Source organism: Manis javanica, chromosome 3 (genome assembly GCF_040802235.1).
Source record: "Manis javanica isolate MJ-LG chromosome 3, MJ_LKY, whole genome shotgun sequence".
Taxonomy (NCBI): Eukaryota; Metazoa; Chordata; class Mammalia; order Pholidota; family Manidae; genus Manis; species Manis javanica.
This window is the reverse complement of record NC_133158.1, coordinates 174138998-174158481: the sequence shown is the minus strand read 5'-3', so window position 1 is coordinate 174158481 and position 19484 is coordinate 174138998.

The following is a 19484-nucleotide window of genomic DNA, read 5'->3' as shown; positions in this document are numbered from 1 at the left end:
CTAGCCCTGTCTCATTGTCCTGACACCTCACCTTGAACATTGACGTCAACCATGCCTCGTCATAAACCTGAATCTCTATCTTGTGCTCCCCGTCACGTCAGACCCAGAACCTAACTCTTTCCATATTGGGGATGTCTCTGTAAACCATAGAGAACACATAATTTAGCATTAGCACTGAGTCCGGGACCTATACACACAACGTCGGATCGACATAACCCTTGGGCTCTCCTCAACACTGAATCGCAATTTCACACTCGCACTCACATCAGAGCTGGACCCTAACCCTGATTATTAACTTATCCTTTTGCACAACAGAACAAACCAGTAATCTTATCCCTAGCCATGACTCTTTCACCTGTTCATTCACAGTAACCACTGGCATCACCCAAGCGTCATCGTAATCCTGAACCTCAATCTCACACTTGCCCTCACATCAGAGAAAAACCCTAAATCTTTACGTAACCGTCTCCTTCCTGTACACCTTATGGAACACTATAAATTAACTCTAGCCCTGGCCACTTCAACTGCAACAACACCATCAGCTTCAACGTCTCTTAAGCCGCACCATAAAAATGAAGCTCAATCTGGCCATCGTCCTCACATCAGTTTCTCATGCGTACTCTAAATGTAACTCCATATTCCTGTAAATCTTACTGAATACCTTACCTTAACCCTAGGCCCAATCCCTGGACTAGCTCATCCACCTTCAACAGTAATGTCAACAATGACACATCTTAACACTGTGCCTCAATCTCACACTCGCCCTCACATCAGAAGTGAACACAAATTCTCTAGGTAAGCATCTCATCCTCAGTAGATTTCCTCTTACAGGAAACGCTAACCCTACCCCAGGCCCCTTTCACTGAACGGCCACCATCAGCATTGACATCTGTCATTCCTACCCATAATACTGAAGCTCATTCTGGCCATTGCCCTCATATCAGAGTAGGATCAGAACTCTAACTGTCACTCAATCTTCCGCATACTCCTTACCTTACAACTAATGCTAAGCCTAGCCCTGGCGCCAGGATCTGACACTACACCTTCATCATTGATGTCACCCACACCTCACCTAAAACCTGAAAGTTATTCCTGCACTCGCCCTCAGGTCAGACCCGGATCTGATGTCTAACTGTAACCCTGTCTCACCCATACTCCTTATCGAACACGTACCTCTAACCCTAGAACCGACCCATGGAACAGATACTTCACCTTCACCATTGATATCAACTATGACTACATTAATCCTGTGACTCGAAATCACACTCGCCCTCACATCAGATTTGCACCCTAATCCTGTTCATAACCATATCTTCTGGATAGACATTTCCTTACAGAAAACCCTAACTCTAGCCCAGGTCCTTTAACCTGAACCCTCACCTCAGCATTGATGTTACCTAATCAACACAATAATGATGAAAATCAATATGGCCTTCTCCCTCTCATCAGAGCTGAATCCTAATTCTACACGTAACCCCATCCAACACATACCATTTAACGTTTACCTAACCCTAAAACTAGCACATAGCTGTGGCCTGACCATCCAGCATCAGCATGGATATCATACTTGCCTCAGTGTAATCCTGAAACTGAATTGCACACTCCCACTATCATTAGAGAAGGACCCTAAGTATAAACATAACAATTCCCTCAGTCTACAGGTTTCCAAAAACCTCACCCTAACCCTAGCCCTGGCTCGTGGTCCTGACACCTCAACTTGATCATTGATGTCAACCATGCCTCAACATAAATCTGAATCCCCATCTTATGTTCCACGTCATATCATACCCAGAATGTAACTCTTTCCATATTGGGAATATCTCCCTAAAAGAGAGAGAACACATAATTTAGCACTAGCACTGAGTCCTGAACCTCTACACACAACGTCAGATCAACATCACCATTGTTCTCTGCTCAACAGTGAATTGCAATTTCACACTCGCACTCACAACAGAGCTGAACCGTAACCCTGATTATTAACTTATCCTTTCTGCAAAACAGAACAAACCAGTAATCCTAACCCTAGCCATGACACTTTTACCTGTCCTTCAACGTAACCACTGCCATCACCCACGAGTCACTGTTATCCTGAACCTCAATCACGCACTTGCCCTCACATCAGAGAAAAACCCTAAATCTTTACGTAACCCTATAATTCCTGTACACCTTATGGAACACACTACCCTAACTCTAGCCCTGTCCTCTTTACCTGAACCAACACCACCAGCTTCAACATCTCCCAAGCCGAACCATAAACCTGAAGCTCAATCTGGCCATCGTCTTCACATCAGGTTCAAATGCGTACTCTAAATGTAAGTACATATTCCTGTAAATCTTACTGAACGTTTAACCCTAACCCTACCCCCATTCCATGGACTAGCTCCCTCACCTTCAACATTGATGTCAACTACGACACCTCTTAACACTGAGCCTCAATCTCACACTTGCCCTCACATCAGAAGTGAACCCTAATTCTCTCGGTAACCATCTCGTCCGCATAGATTTTCTCTTACAGGAAACCCTAACCCTAGCCCAGGTCCCTTTCACTGAACGGCCACCATGAGCATCGACTTCTGTCATTCCTCCCCATAATACTGTAGCTCGTTCTGGCCATTGCTCTAATATCAGAGTCAGAATAGAACTCTAACTGTCACTCAATCTTCTGCATACTCCTTACCTTTCAACTAATGCTAAGCCTAGCCCTGGCACCAGGATCTGACACTACACCTTAATCATTGATGTCACAGACACTTCAACTTAAACCTGAAAGTTATTCCTGCACTCGCCCTCACGTCAGAACTGGATCCAAAGTCTTACTGAACCCTATCTCACCCGTACTCCTTATCGAACTCCTAACCCTAACCCTAGACCCAACCCATGGACCAGATCCTTCACCTTCACCATTGCTTTCAACAATGACTCCCTTAATCCTGTGACTCGACCTCACACTCGCCCTCACATCAGAATTGTACCTAATCCTGTTCATTACCGTATCTTCCTTATAGACATTTCCATACAGAAAACCCTAACCCTAGCCCAGGTCCTTTAACTTGAACCCTCACCATAAGCATTGATGTCACCTTTGCCACACCATAATGAAGATCACTCTGGACTTTGCCCTCACATCTGAGTAGGATCCTTACTCTACCCGTAACCGCATTCACCACATACCATTTAACGATTACCTAACCCTAACCCTAGCACATAAGTGTGGCGAGAAACTCCAGCATCAGCATGGATATGACACTTGCCTGACTCTAATCCTGAGAATGAACTGCACAGTCCCACTAATATTAGAGAAGGACCCTATGTATAAACGTAACAATAGCCAGCCTCTACAGCTTTAAAAACCTAACCCTATTCCTCGCCCAGGCTCATTGTCCTGACACCTCACCTTGAACATTGACGTCAACCATGCTTCATCATAAACCTGAATCTCCATCTTCCGCTCTCCGTCACATCAGACCCAGAACCTAACTCTTTCCATATTGGGCATGTCTCCGTAAACCAAAGAGAACACATAATTTAGCACTAGCACTGAGTCCTGGACCTATACACACAACGTCAGATTGACACCACCCTTGGGCTCTGAGCAACACTGAATCGCAATTTCACACGCACTCACAACAGAGCTGGACCCTAACTCTAATTATTAACTATCCTTTCTGCACAACAGAACAAACCAGTAATCGTAACCCTAGCCATGACTCTTTCACCTGTCCCTTCACCGTAACCATTTGCATCACCCACGGTTCACCGTAATCCTGAACCTCAATCTCACACTTGCTCTCACATCAGAGACAAACACTAAATCTTTACTTGACCCTATTCTTCCTGTACACCTTATGGAACACAATACCCTAACTCTAGCCCTGTCCACTTTACCTGAACAGACACCATCTGCTTCAACATCTGTGAAGCCGCACCATAAGCCTGAAGCTCAATGTAGCCATCGCACTCACATCAAGTTCAGATGCCTACTCTAAATGTAACTCCATATTCCTCTAAATCTTACTAAACACCTAACCCTAACCCTAGTCACACGCCCTGGACTAGCTCCTTCACCTTCCACATTGATGTCAACTATGACACATCTTAACCCTGAGCCACAATCCCACACTGGCTCTCACATCAGAATTGAAGACTAATTCATACCATTACCATGTCATCTGCGTAGATATTCTCTTGCAAGAAACCCTAACACTAGCCCAGGCCGCTTTCACTGAACCGCCATCATCAGCATCGACGTCTGTCATTCCTCCCCATAATTCTGAAGCTCATTCTGGCCATTGCCCTCATATCAGAGTCAGATCAGAACTCTGTCAGTCAATCTTCCGCACACTTCTTACCTTGCAACTAATGGTAAGCCTGGCCCTGGTGCCAGGATCTGACCCTTCACCTTCATCATTGATGTCACCCACACTTCACCTTAAACCTGAAAGTTATTCCTGCACTCGCCCTCACGTCAGACCTGGATCCGAAGTCTAACTGTAAACCTATCTCTCCCTTACACCTTATCAAACACCAACCCTAACCCTAGACCGACCCATGGACCAGAAACTTCACCTTCACCATTGATATGAACTTATGACTCCCTTAATACTTTGATTCGATATCACTCTCGCCCTCACATCAGAATAGCACCCTCATCCTGTTCATAAGCGTATCTTCTCAATAGACATTTCCTTACAGAAAACCCTAACCCTAGCCCAGGTCCATTAACCTGAACCATCAACATCAGCATTGTAGTCTCCGTTGCCACACCATAATGATGAAGATCAATCTGGACTTTGCGCTCACACTAGAGTACTATCCAAACTCTACCCATAAAATCATGCAACATATACCATTTAACGATGACCTAACCCTAACCCTAGCACATTCCTGTGGCCTGACGCAGCAGCATCAGCATGGATATCACACTTGCCTCACCGTAATCCTGAAAATGATTTGCATAGTCCCACTAACATTAGATAAGGACCCTAAGTATAAATGTAACAATAACCTGCATCTAGAGCTCTTCAAAAACCTAACCCTAACCCTGGTTCTGGCTCATCATCCTGACACCTCAACTTGAACCTGGACGTCAACCATGACTCATCATAAACCTGAATCTCCATCTTGCACTCCCAGACACATCTGACCCAGAACCTAACTCTTTCCATATTGGGAATGTCTCCGTACAACAGAGAGAACATATAATTTAGCACTAACACTGACTCCTGGACCTATACACACAACGTCACATCCACATCACCCTTGGGCTCTCCTCGACACTGAATCACAATATCACACTCGAACACACATCAGAGCAGGACCCTAACCCTGATTATTAACTTATCCTTTCTGCACAACAGACAAACCAGTAATCCTAACCGTAGCCATGAGTCTTTCACCTGTCCCGTCACCGTAACCATTGGCATCACCAATGGTTCACCGTAATCCTGAACCTCAATCTTGCACTTGCCCTCACATCAGAGACAAACACAAAATCTTTACGTAAACCTATCCTTCCTGTACACCTTACGGAACACGATACCCTAACTCTTGCCCTAGCCACTTTAACTGAACTGACACCATCAGCTTCAACGTCTGTCAAGCCGCACCAGAAGCCTGAAGCTCAATGTGGCCATCGCATTCACATCAGGTTCAGATGCGTACTCTAAATGTAACTCAATATTCCTGTAAATCTTACTGAACACCTAACCCTAACCCTAACCCCAAGCCCTGGACTAGCTCCTTCACCTTCAACATTGATGTCAACTATGACACATCTTAACCCTGAGCCTCAATCTCACACTTGTACTCATATCAGAGGTGTACCCTAATTCTCTCAGTAACCATCTCATCCACATAGATTTTCTCTTACAGGAAACCCTAACCCTAGCCCAGGCCCCTTTCACTGAACGGCCACCATCAGCATCGACGTCTGTCATTCCTCCCCATAATCCTGAAGTTAATTCTGGCCATTGCCCTCATATCAGAGTCGGATCAGAACATTAACTGTCACTCAATATTCTGCATACTCTTTACCTTACAACTAATGCTAAGCCTAGCCCTGGCGCCAGGATCTGACATTTCACCTTCATCATTGATGTCACCCACACTTCACCTTAAAACTGAAAGTTATTCCTGCACTCGCCCTCACGTCAGAGCCGGATTCGAAGTCTAATTGTAACCCTATCTCACCCGTACTCCTTCTTGAACAACTAACCCTAAACCTAGACACGACCCATGGACCATTGGGTCCACTGATATCAACAATGACTCCCTTAATTCTGTGACTCGATCTCACACTCGCCCTCACATCAGAATTGCACCCTAATCCTGTTCATGACCATATCTTCTGTGTAGACATTTCCTTACAGAAAACCATAACCCTAGCCCAGGTCCATTATCCTGAACTCTCACCGTCAGCACTGATGTCACCAATGCCACACCATAATGTTGAAGATGAATCTGACATCCTCCCTCACATCAGAGTAGGATCCTAACTCTATCCATAACCCCATCCACCACGTACCATTTAACGATTGCCTAACCATAACCCTAGCACATACCTGTGACCTGACCCTCCAGCATCAGCATGGATATCACCCTTGCCTCACTGTAATCCTGAAACTGAATTCCACAGTCCCACTAACATTAGAGAAGGACCTTGAGTATAAACGTAACAATACCCTGCCTCTACAGCTTTCTAAAAACCTACCCCTCAACCTAGCCCTGACTCGTGGTCCTGACACCTCACCTTGAACATCGACGACAACCATGCCTCACCATAAACCTGAACCTCCATCTAGCGCTCCCCGTCACATCCGACCCAGAACCTAACTCTTTCCATATTGCGAATGTCTCTGTAATCCAGAGAGAACACATAATTTAGCACCAGCACTAACTCCTAGACCTATAAACACAACGTCCCACCGACATCACCGTTGGGCTCTTCTCACCACCGAATCGCAATTTCACACTCCCAGTCACATCAGAGCTGGACCCTAACCCTAATTATTAAGTTATCCTTTCTGCACAACAGAACAAACCAGTAATCCTTACCCTAGCCATGACTCTTTCACCTGTTCCTTCACAGTAACCATTGGCATCACCCACGCTTCACCGTAGTCCTGAACCACAATCTCACACTTGCCCTCACATCAGAGACAAATCCTAAACCTTTACGCATCCCTATCCTTCCTGTACTCCTTACGGAAAACAATACCCTAAGTCTAGCCCCGGCCACTTTACCTGAACAGACACCATCAGCTTCTACGTCTGTCATGCCGCACCATAAACCTGAAGCTCTATCTGGTCATCACCCTCACATCAGGTTCAGATGCGTACTCTAAATGCAACTCCATATTCCTGTAAATCTTACTGAACACCTGACCCTTAACCTACCCCCATGCCTAGAACTAGATTCTTCACCTTCAACATTGATGTCAACTTCGACACATCTTAACCCTGAGCCTCAAACTCACACTCGCCCTCTGGTCAGAATTGCAACCTAATTTGGTCCATAGCCATATTTTCTGCATAGACTTTTCCTCACAGAAAACCCTAAACCTAGACCACTTCCCTTAACCTGAACCCTCACCAACAGCATTGATGTCACTGATGCCACACCATAGTGATGAAGAACAATCTGGCCTTCTCACTGACATCAGAGTAGGATCCTAAATCTAACTTTATCCCCATCCATTGCATACCACTTGATAATTACCAAAACCTAACCCTAGCACATACCTGTGGCCTGTCTATCCACCATCAAGATGGAGATCACCCTTGCCTCACTGTAATCCTGAAAATGAATTGGACAGTCCCTATCATTAGAGTAGGAGCATAAGTCTAAACGTAACTATACCCTGCCTCTACAACTTACCAAATTCCTAACCCTACCCCTTACCCTGGATCATGGTCCTGACACCTCCCTTTGACCATAGACGTCACCCATGCCTAGCCATGAACTTGTTCCACCATCTTGCACTCCCCATCACATCAGACCCAGAACCTCACTCTTTCTGTAATGCGATTGTCTCCATAAACCAGAGAGAACACATAAATTTAACCCTAGCACTGAGTCTGGGACCTATACACACAACGTCAGCATGGATATCTCCCAGGGCTCTCCTCAACACTGAATCGAAATTTCACACTCGCACTCACATCAGAGCTGGACCCTATCCCTAATAATTAACTGATCCTTTCTGTACAACAGAACACACCAGTAATCCCCACCCTAACCATGACTCTTGGACCTGTCCCTTCACCGTAACCATTGGCATCACCCACTCCTCACCGTAATCCTTAACCTAAATCTCACACTTCCCCTCACATCAGAGACAAATCCTAAATCTTTCCATAACCCTATCTTTCCTGTACACCTTAAAGAACACAATAAACTAATTCTAGACCTGGCCGCTTTATGTGACCTGACACATCAGCTTCAGTGTTTGTCATGCCGTACCATAAACGTGAAGCTCAATATGGCCATCGCGCTCACATCAGGGTCAGATGCGAACTCTAAATGTAACTCCATATTCCTGTAAATCTCACTGAACATGTAACCCTAACTCTAGCCCCATGCCCTGGACTAGAAACTTCACCTTCAACATTGATGTCAACTACGACACATCTTAAAGCTGAGCCTCAATCTCACACTCGCCCTCACATCAGAGCTGGATCCGAAGTCTAACTGTAACCCTATCTCTCCCGGACACCTTATCGAACACCTAACCCTAACCATAGAAAAGACCCATGAACCAGATTCTTCACCTTAACCATTGATATGAACTGACTACCTTAATACTGTGACTCGCCCTCACACCAGAATTGCACCCTAATTCGGTCCATAACCATATTTTGCGCATAGACCTTTCCTTACAGAAATCCCTCACACCAAACCAGGTCCCTTAACCTGAACCCTCACCGTCAGTTTTGATATCACCGATGCCACATCATACTGATGAAGATCAGTCTGGCCTTCACTCTCACATCAGAGTAGGATGCTAAATCTAACAATAACCCCAATCACCGCATACCACTTGACGATAACCTAACCCTATTCCTAGCACATACCTGTGTCCTGACCATCCACTATTATCATGGATATCACCCTTGCCTCACTGTAATCCTGAAACTGAATTGGACAGTCACCCTGAAATTAGAGTAGGACCCTAAGTCTAAACGTAACAATACTCTGCCTCTACAGCTTACCAAAAACCTAACCCTAACCCTAACCCTGGCTCGTGGTCCTGACACCTCCCCTTGACCATTGACTTCACCCATGCCTCATCATAAACCTGATCCACCATCTTGCACTCCCCGTCATATCAGACCCAGGACCTAATTCTTTCCATAATGCAAATGTCTCCGTAAACCAGAGAGAACACAAAATTTTAACCCGAAAAGTGATGCCTGGACCTATACACACAAAATCAGCATCGAAGTCACCCAAGGAACACCTCAACACTGAATCGCTATTTCACATTCGCACTCATATCAGAGCTGGACCCTAACCCTAATAATTAACTTATCCTTTCTGTACAAAAGACCAAAGAAGTAATCCTCACCCTAGATATAACTCTTGGACCTGTTCCTTCACCGTAACCATTGGCATCACCCACGCTTCACCGTAATCCTGAACCTCAATCTCGCACTTGCTCTCACATCAGAGACAAACCCTAAATCTTTCCATAAACCTATCCTTCCTGTACACCTAACAGAACACAATAAACTAATTGTAGCCCTGGCCACTTTACCTGAAATGACACCATCAGCTTCAACGTTTGTCATGCTGCACCATAAACCTGAAGCTCAATCTGGCCATCGTGCTCACATCAGGGTCAGATGTGAACTCTAAATGTAACTCCATATTCCTGTAAATCTTACTGAACACCTAACCCTAACCCTAGCCCAACGCCCTGGAGTAGATACCTCACCCTCAACATTGATGCCAACTATGACACATCTTAACCCTGAGCCTCAGTCTCACAATCGCCCTCACATCAGAGCCGGATCCGAAGTCTAACTGTAACCCTACCTCTCGCGTACACCTTACCGAACACCTAAACTTAACCCTAGACACGACCCATGAACCAGATACTTCCCCTTAACCATTGATATTAACTATGACTCCATTAATCCTGTGACTCGATCTCACACTCGCCCTCACATCAGAATTGCACACCAAATCTGTCTGTTACCATATTTTCCGCATAGACTTTCCCTTACAGAAAACCCTAACCCTTGACCAGGTCCCTTAACCTGAACCCTCACCATAAGCATTGATGCCACTGATGCCACACTGTAATGATGAAGACCAATCTGGCCTTTGCCCTCCCATCAGAGTAGGATCCTAAATCTAACCATAACCCCATCCGCAGCATACACTTAAACGAATACCTAACCCTAACTCTAGCACACACCTGTGGCCTGACCCACCACCAACACCATGGATATCACCCTTGCCTCACTGTAATCCTGAAAATGAATTGGACAGTCACCCTAACATTAGAGTAGAATGGTAAGTCTAAATGTAACAATACCCTGCCTCTACAGCTTACCAAATACCTAACCCTAAACCAAACCCTGGCTCGTGGTCTTGATACCTCCCCTTGATCATTGATGTCACCCATGCCTCACCATAAACCTGATCCAACATCTTGCTCTCCCTGTCACATCAGACCCAGAACCTCACTCTTTCCATAATGTGAAAGTCTCCGTAAACCAGAGAGAATGCATAAATTTAATCCTAGCACTCAGTCCGGAACCTATACACACAACGTCAGCATGGACATCTCCCAGGGCTCTCCTCAACACTGAATCGAAATTTCACACTCGCACTCACATCAGAGCTGGACCCTAACCCTAATAATTAACTTATCCTTTCTATACAACAGAACAAAGCAGTAATCCTAACCCTAGCCATGACACTTGGACCTGTCCCTTCACCATAACCATTGGCATCTCACATGCTGCACCGCAATCATGAACCTCAATCTCGCACTTACACTCACATAAGAGACAAACCCTAAATCTTTCCATAAACCTATCCTTCCTGTACACCTTACAGAACACAATAAACTAATTCTAGCCCTGGCCACTATACATGAAACGACACCATCAGGTTCAACGTTTGTCATGCCGCACCGTAAACCTGAAGCTCAATCTGGCCATCGTGCTCACATGAGGGTCAGATGTGAACACTAAATGTAACTCCATATTCCTGTAAATCTTACTGAACACCTAACCCTAACCCTACCACCATGCCCGGGACTAGATCCTTCATCTTCAACATTGATGTCAACTACGACACATCTTAACCCTGAGCCTCAATCTCACACTCGCCCTCACATCAGAAGTGAGCCCTAATTCTCTCGGTAACCATCGCATCCGCATAGATTTGCTCTTACAGGAAACCCTAACCCTAGCCCAGGCCCCTTTCACTGAACCGACACCATCAGCATCGATGTCAGTCATTTCTCCCCATAATCCTGAAGCTAATTCTGGCCATTGCCGTCATATCAGAGTCGGATCAGAACTCTAAGTGTCACTCAATCTTCCGCATACTCCTTACCTTACAACTAATGATAACCTTAGCCCTGGTGCCAGGATATGACACTTCACCTTCATCATTGATGTCACCCACAGTTCACCTTAAATCTGAAACTTATTCTTGCACTCGCCCTCACATCGGAGCCTGATCTGAAGTCTAAATGTAACCTTATCTCACCTGCACTCCTTATCGAACACCTAACCCTAAACCTAGACTCGACCCATGGACCAGATACTTTACCTTCACCATGGATATTAACTATGACTCCCTTAATCCGGTGACTCCATCTCACACTCACCTTCACATCAGAATTGCACCCTAATTTGGTCCATAACCATATTTTCCATATAGACTTTTCCTTACAGAAATCCCTAACCCTAGACCAGGTCCCTTAACCTGAACCCTCACCGTCAGCATTGATGTCACCGATGCCATAATGATGAAGATCAATTTGGCCTTCGCCCTCACATCAGAGTATAATCCTAAATCTAACCATAACCCCATACACTGCATACCCTTTAACGATAACCTAACCCTAGCCCTAGCACATACTTGTGTCCTGACTCTCCACCATTGAAAGGAAAGGAGCTACACACAGCAGCAATTCACCGGAGAATTCCGCTTTATTAGGGAAAGGTGCTGGGTTATATAGGAAGGGGCATGGGGTGATTGTGGTGTTACTTCTACGGGACTGGTGGCTATTGGCTAGGTCCTGGGATTGGGAGTTGGGTAAGAGGTGATTGGGCTTCAGGTTGTGCCAGCGGGAACTGAGGACCCCGAAGAGAAGCTGGAAGTTCGCCACCTTACTGATGGGGGCCCTTCATTTCCCCCTTTCTCCTCTATGGGGTTGTGGACGTTGCTTTGTCTCTGACTTCTTCCTTCTGAATGGGGGCGGAGAAGGGAGTGAGGGCTTGAGGATTGGGAGGAAAGGTTTGATAGGACTCCCCACAGTAAGGACGAGTAGATGTGGACTTCTTCAGGTTGGAAATCAATGAAGGTTCCCTGTAACCATAGGTCGAGGACTTGTTGATTCCAATGGTGCCAAGAGGATATGGGTGTCAGGAGCCAGGCATCTGCGTCCATTGTTTCCAGGAACAGTTTCCAGTGGAGAGAGGGGTCCATCTCAGCATGTGGTGAGGAGGTTACGTGAGGGTGAGGGATCTTCTGTGGCCAGAAGCTGATACTTCCTGAGTAAAAGCTGGTTGAAAGTTTGATTAGAGATTTTTCCAACTTGGGATTAGATGAACTTTATTTTACAGGGTAAGAAGAGACAGGCGAGAAGAATGATTATTATGGGGCCTGCAATGGGCCAGAGCCAGGTAAAGAGGGGGTTTGTTAGAATTGAAGAGAATGGGTTAGAATTGGAAGCAGAGTGGAGGCTGGAGGCAAGGTTGGTGAGTCTGGTGATGTCAGTTTCCACAATGCCAGATTCATTGCTGTAATAGCAGCACTCCTCTTGAAGGAAGATGCAGGTGCCGCCCTTCTCAGCTGTAAGCAGATCTAAGGCCTTCCGGTTTTGAAGGGTGACTTTAGCTAGCGAAGTGACCTGTCTTTGGAGAGAGGCTAGGGAATCGGCAGTGGATGTCAGGGCTCCCTCAAGTTTGGCGTTGAGATCTTTAATTGCCCATAGAGAGTGACCCAAGTCTCCTCCCGGAAACCCTGCCCCAATGGCTGAGGTGGTTAAAGAGATACCGACCATGATGGGAAGGAAAGCAGCCCTTTTTGTGCCCGAGGGCAAGAGAGGTTGGAGCTCAAGAAAGTCTGCCATGCTGTAAAGTGTAAGCTGTGGGATTAGGGTGATGAGAATGCAGGGTGTATCGGAGTTGGGGGGCAGTGAGTTGAAAAGACTGCCATTACACCAAAAGAAGTGTCCCGGTTGCATAAAAGTCTTAGTGCCGGAGGTAGGGGTGTAGATAGAGAGGCAGTGAAGTGCGCTGGAGGGGGGTGGAGTCAGGCCTACACAGTGGTGGATGGTGAGATTATGTGCGTATTCTGGTTCCCATAGGGGTATGTCTGCCAGGGGATGGAGGGGTTGTCCTTCTGCATGGAAGGAGTAGTTGGAAATATCGAGGGGTACAGCGGCCAGCAGTGGGCGCTGTGGTGATGCACACAAGAAACAATTGGTGGTGTTGAAGGTGTGGTTGAGAAAGATGGTGGTGTCTTGAATGAGCTGTAACCAAGAGTAGGAGGAATAAGAAGATGAAGAGACGCCGTCAAGCGTTTGGATAATGACTTTTTCAGAATGTCCGATATCTGATGCAACTTGAGAGATCTGGGAGTGAGAGGGAACATACTCTCAAGAGATATGAAGGGTACCGCGGGGGGTCACGGACCCCCCACAGTAACCTGAGGCTGTGACTCTGGCGGCCCATCGAGAGTCCCAGGGATCTGGGATTGATAAGGGAAATGAGCCGTTGGGATATTTCATGAAGTGGTTGGAGGAGTAATAATGTGGGTACCGGGAGTTACCCATGTAGTGAATGGTGTAAGACCAGTTGGGACATCCCCTGTAAGTGTCTTGCCATTGCCTGCAATAGGCTTGTCTTTGGTCATAGAGGAAGCAGAGGTAGGGAGAATAAAGGTAGCTGCTAGTGAACACTTCAGTGGAGGGAGGAAAGTGGAGGTATAAAAGCTCAGAGCAGCCTTTCAGAGGGCAGTCTGATGTGGCAATGAGGGCAGTAACCTTTGTTTTATGCTGTGTGTAAGTTTGTCTGACTTTGAATCACCATACAAAGTAGGCTGGGGTGGCGGGGAAAACTATAGGAATGAGGGAAAAAAGCGAGAGAGAAGTAAAGGAGGAAAAAGTCATGATTCGGGTATGGATGGCAAAGGGGGTGAACGGGAGATGCGGAGTTTTAAGGGATCCAGAGGGATGAGGCGTGGCAGAGTAGACAGCGTCTTGGGCTGTATCCGAAGGACTCTGGATTGTGACTGATGGGTCTTGGGTATCCAGAGAAGGTGGGTCCTGGGTATTTGATTTCAACCTGGAGATATGAATCCAAGGGGTGACAGAGTTATCAGGCAGTAAGAGCTTGGCAGCCAAGGGCGTGCAGAGAATAACTGGGTGTGGACCCTCCCATTTCAGGGTGGGAGAGGGCCAATCCTCTGGCGGCTTATAAAACACTAGTTGGCCGGGCTGTAAGGCAGGAGGATTTTGGGAGGCGGATGGATCAGAGAGGAGCCAATCCTGATATTTCCACAATTCAGTGTGGAGGAGAGAGAGAGTAGTGGAAGGGCCATATTGAGAGGAATTGGTCCTTTGTGGGAAGGGAGCCCCGGGGGTAGAATCGGGCGGCCATACATGATCTCAAAGGGCGACAAAAAGGAAGGTTTCTTTGGGAGGGCCCGAATACGGAGTAGAGCTAAGGGAAGTAAGCGAACCCAGTCAAGGTGTAGTTCTAGAGATAGTTTGGTCAGCATGTCCCTTAGAGTCCTATTGGTTCTTTCTACTTTTCCCGAAGCCTGTGGTCGATAAGGACAATGTAAATGCCAGGGGAGCGAGAGCGACTTGGAGAGGTTCTGGATAATTTGGGCAGTGAACTCAGGGCCGTTATCTGATTGGAGGGAAGTGGGCATCCCGAACCTAGGAAAGTTCTGGGTGAGGAGGATAGAGGCAACTGCGGACGCTAGTTTGTTAGTCGTAGGGAAAGCTTCGACCCGTCCTGAAAATGTATCTACTAACACGAGTAGGTATCTGGTATGCCTTACAGGGGGCATGTTAGTGAATTCTATTTGCCAATCTACGGCGGGGACATTGCCCCTTGCTTGATGAGCCAGAAATGGTCAGGCCTTGAGGGGGGTATTAGGGTTAGTGCGTTGGCAGATGGTGCACTTGCAGGTGATTTGGTTAAGTAGGGTTTTATCTTCAGGAGAGAAAGGAAAAAAGGATGGTAAAAAATGGATCAAGGATTGGGGGCTGGGATGGAACAGATCGTGTAAGACGCGGAAGAGAGACTCTTTGTCCTGGGAACAGAGGGTGTCTTGTGATAAGGCTAAAACTGCAAGGGCAGATGGATTGTTGTCTGGTGTGTCTTCTGATAGGGCAACTGACCGGGCTACTCTGTTGGCTTTGTTGTTACCTCTTGCAATGGGGGAGTCATCCTTTTGATGTGATTTGCAGTGGACTATGCCTAGTCGGTGTGGGAGTTGTGAAGCCTCTAGAAGTTTAGTAATTAAGGCTGAATTAGTTATGAAATTTCCTTTTGTGGTGAGGAGGCCTCATTCTTTCCATACTGCTGCGTGAGACAAGAGAATGTGGAATACGTATTTGGAGTCAGTGTACAGTGTGAGAGACGTGTCCCGGGCTAGAGTGCAAGCTCTGGTGGCTGCAATGAGTTCGGCCTGTTGATTGGTTGTACCGGGGGGTAGGGCTCATCCCTCAATAACATCTTTGAGGGAGACTACTGCGTATCTTGCATAGTGGGTGCCCTCATGTTTAAAGGAGGACCCATCAGTAAACCAGATGAGATCGGAGTGTGAGGGGGCTCCTTCAGAGATCGTGGAGTGGCACGGAAGGAAGTTGTGAAGGGCTTCCAGGCAATCATGCGAGGGAGTATGAGGAGAGTAGGGTAGAGGAAGAAGAGTGGCCGGATTCAGGGGCTGGCAGGGGAGGAAAGAAATGTCTGGATTTTGGAGGAAAGAGGACAGTAAGATCAGGAGTCTGGAGGGAGGGAGAGTCTGTAAACTTTTGTAGGTTAAGTGATCTTTTAGGTGATATGGGGACAGAATGGTAAGGGGTGCTCTGAATGTCAGTTTATGAGCTTCTTTCTGCAAGAGCTGTCTAGCGGCTAATGCCCATAGTCAGGGGGCCCATCCCCAAACTGTGGGGTCTAATTGCTTGGAGAGATAAGCTACTGGGGCAAAGGATGGGCCATAATATTGGCCTAGGACTCCTAGAGCTTGACTGAACCTCTCATGATTGTATAATGAGAAGGGTTTCGACAAATCAGGGAGATGGAGAGCTGGGGCTTCTACAAGGGCTCGACAGAGCTTAATGAAGGAGTGTCAGGGTGAGGAGGATAATGGTTCTTCAGGGGGGCTCTTGCTGAGGTCGTATAGTGGTCTTGCTAACAGGGAGAGGTTAGGGATCCACACTCTAAAATACTCAGCTAGGCTTAGAAAGGAAAGGATTTCTGTCTTGGTTTGGGGAACAGGCAGGTCAGAGAGGAGCCATTTTCTGTCTAAGGTAATGGACTTTCTTTGTTGAGATAGGAGGAATCTGAGGTAAGTGACAGAAGGGGAAGAGATTTGAGCTTTGATGGGGGATACCCAGTAACGTCTGGAAGCTAGAAGGTTAAGTAGGGAGGCAGTGTCAAGTTGAGACTATTCTCACGAGGGACTGCAGAGTAGAAGATCGTCCACGTATTGTAATAAGGTGGACTCGGAGTGATTATGATTAAACTGTTTGAGGTCTTGAGCTAGGACATATCTAAAAATATGGTTACAATCTCGGAAGCCTTGTGGCAAAACTGTCTAAGTGAGTTGTTCAGAATGTCTTGTGTATGGGTCCGTCCAGGTGAAGGCGAAAAAATCTTGGGAGGAGGGGTCCAGAGGGATAGAAAAAAAAGCATCTTTGAGATCTAGGACTGAGAAGTGGGATGCCGAGGCAGGGATCTGCGATAAAAGGGTGTATGGATTTGGAACTAAGGGATGGATAGGGACAATGGCCATGTTGATGAGGCGAAGGTATTGGACAAGGCAGAAAGATCTGTTGGTTTTTTTAACAACTAATATGGGGGTATTAACAGGGAGTGAGTGGGTCTGAGGTAATTTTTGTTTAAGAAATCTTGAATGGTGGGTTGGAGGCTTATGAGGGCTGAAGTGGTTAGGGCATGTTGGGCCTGACAGATATACTGAGCGGGGTCACGTAATTTGATAGAGGCAGGAGGACATAGAGCTATGGAGGGGCTTGTAATGTCCCAAACTTTGGGATTTACAGGGTGTACGAGGGCAGAACTGGAGCTTTCATTGGGTAGAGGGGGGTCGTTGGCTATGAGGGCCATCAGAAAGGGAGTACTGGGGGCTGTGGGAGTGGATATAGTTATGGAAACATGGAGGAGGGAAAGGATGTCCCGTCCTAGTAAAGGGATGGGACATTGGGACATAACTAGGAAGGAGTGGGAGAAAGGTATGGGATTGTCTTGGATTGTGCATTAAAGGTGGGGGGAGGTTTAATGGGAAAATCTGTTTACCTCCTACCCCGACTATAGGAGTAATGGCAGGCGTGGTAGGGCCCCGGTATTCTTGCAAGACTGAGAAGGTGGCTCCTGTATCTAGGAGGAAGGAGATGGGGCGACCGTCTACTATTAAAGTAACCCTGGGCTCCTGTTTGGTGATGGAAATGGTCGGGCGAGAAGCCCCCGGGCACCGTCAGTCTTCTTCTGCCAGCCCCACTACGGCGGGCTTAGGATGGGGGTTGTTCATCCAGCCTCCCCTTCGGGTGGCTGGGCAATCAGACACCCAGTGGCCCTTTTTGTGGCATCTGGGGCATGGGGTGTTAGGAGATCTGGGGGAGGGGCACGCCCTTGACCAATGTCGTTCTTGTCCGCACTTGAAACAATCTCCTGGGGGGCGCTTGTTTGTAGAAGGGCACCGAGGTTGTGGTTTTATCAGCTGGGCTAACATTTGGAAATTGGCCTGATCAGCCTTTTGTTTACGGCGTTCTCTCTCCTCCTCTTGGTTATAGAAGACTTTGAAGGCCACTGTTAGGATCTCAGTCTGTCGGGTAGTGGGGCCCTGTTCTAACTTTTTGAGTTTAGCTTTAATGTCGGGGTAGCTTTGAGCTAGGAAGTATGTCATAAGGACATGTCTTCTGTCAGGCGTTTCTGAGTCTAGGCTGGTATACTGTAATAGGGCTTGAGTGAGTCTGTCTAAGCTACGTCCCAGAGGGGGGGGGGCGATAATTTTGGGAGGCCTTCGGGACCGAGTCTGAGGGGGACTGAAGGGTTCTGGCTCAGTCTGTGGGGGGGGGGGGGGTGATGCAGTCCATCCACGCTTAGTCGATTAGGTCCTGAAGTGTGGAAGGGGGGCGAAGAAAATAAAGAAAGATAGAAAGAACTGGGAGGGCTGATGCTCCCATGCATCGCCAGCCAGCAGCCCAGCTGCTTACCTCTGCCGCTCCAGTTGGGCTTAAACTTGCAACTCTGAGGTTAAGAGTCCCATGCTCTACCAACTGAGCTACAGCAGGGCTCCTGTTAGTTGCTTATGGAATGCATAAACAGAATGTTCTTTGTTTTCCATTCTTGCTACATCGGCGAGTAGGGGAAGGGCATAGCTAGAAGCAGGGGTGGTGTTTCTACACATCTTCAAGGTCTCCCTATTTTCAGAGTGAGGAGTCTTGGCTCATCTTCGAGGACAAGATATGTTTTTGTGGACAGATAACTTCCAAGGACTGCACCGGTTGTTCTCAAGCTTGTGCTTTCTCATGCTGCATTCGGGGAAGGTGTTTTCTTATTCTGCTTACAAATATGTGAGAAGACAAAGGCAGTCTCTAACAGGGGAGAAACAGGTGATGATTGCAAAGATGGAGGAGGCCCCCGGGACTTAGTTAAAGGGGGGCTGAAAGGCTCAAGCTCGATCTGCCAGAGGGGGGAAGATGAGGGGGATGGAGGCGGAGGGGGTGAGGTGGGGGAGGAGATGGTGGTGGAGGGAGGAGAGGAGGAGGAGGGAGAGGATGGGATGCTTCTTCAGGGGGTGGAGGCAGTAACAGCAGTGGAGGGTGGAGGGATTGTAGGAGGGGGAGGGGCTGAAGGGGGAAGCCTGTATGGCGGAGGCTCGTCAGCTGGGTCAAATGTAGTTGAAGAGGGACTGGGAGTGTGGGGAGGGGAGGGAGACAGCTTGCAGGCTAGGAGAACTTGGTACGGGGAGCAGGTGGTGCAGAGGCTGGGATTTTGGGCTAGGAGGCGAAAAGCGTCGATATAGGGAATCTCCTTCC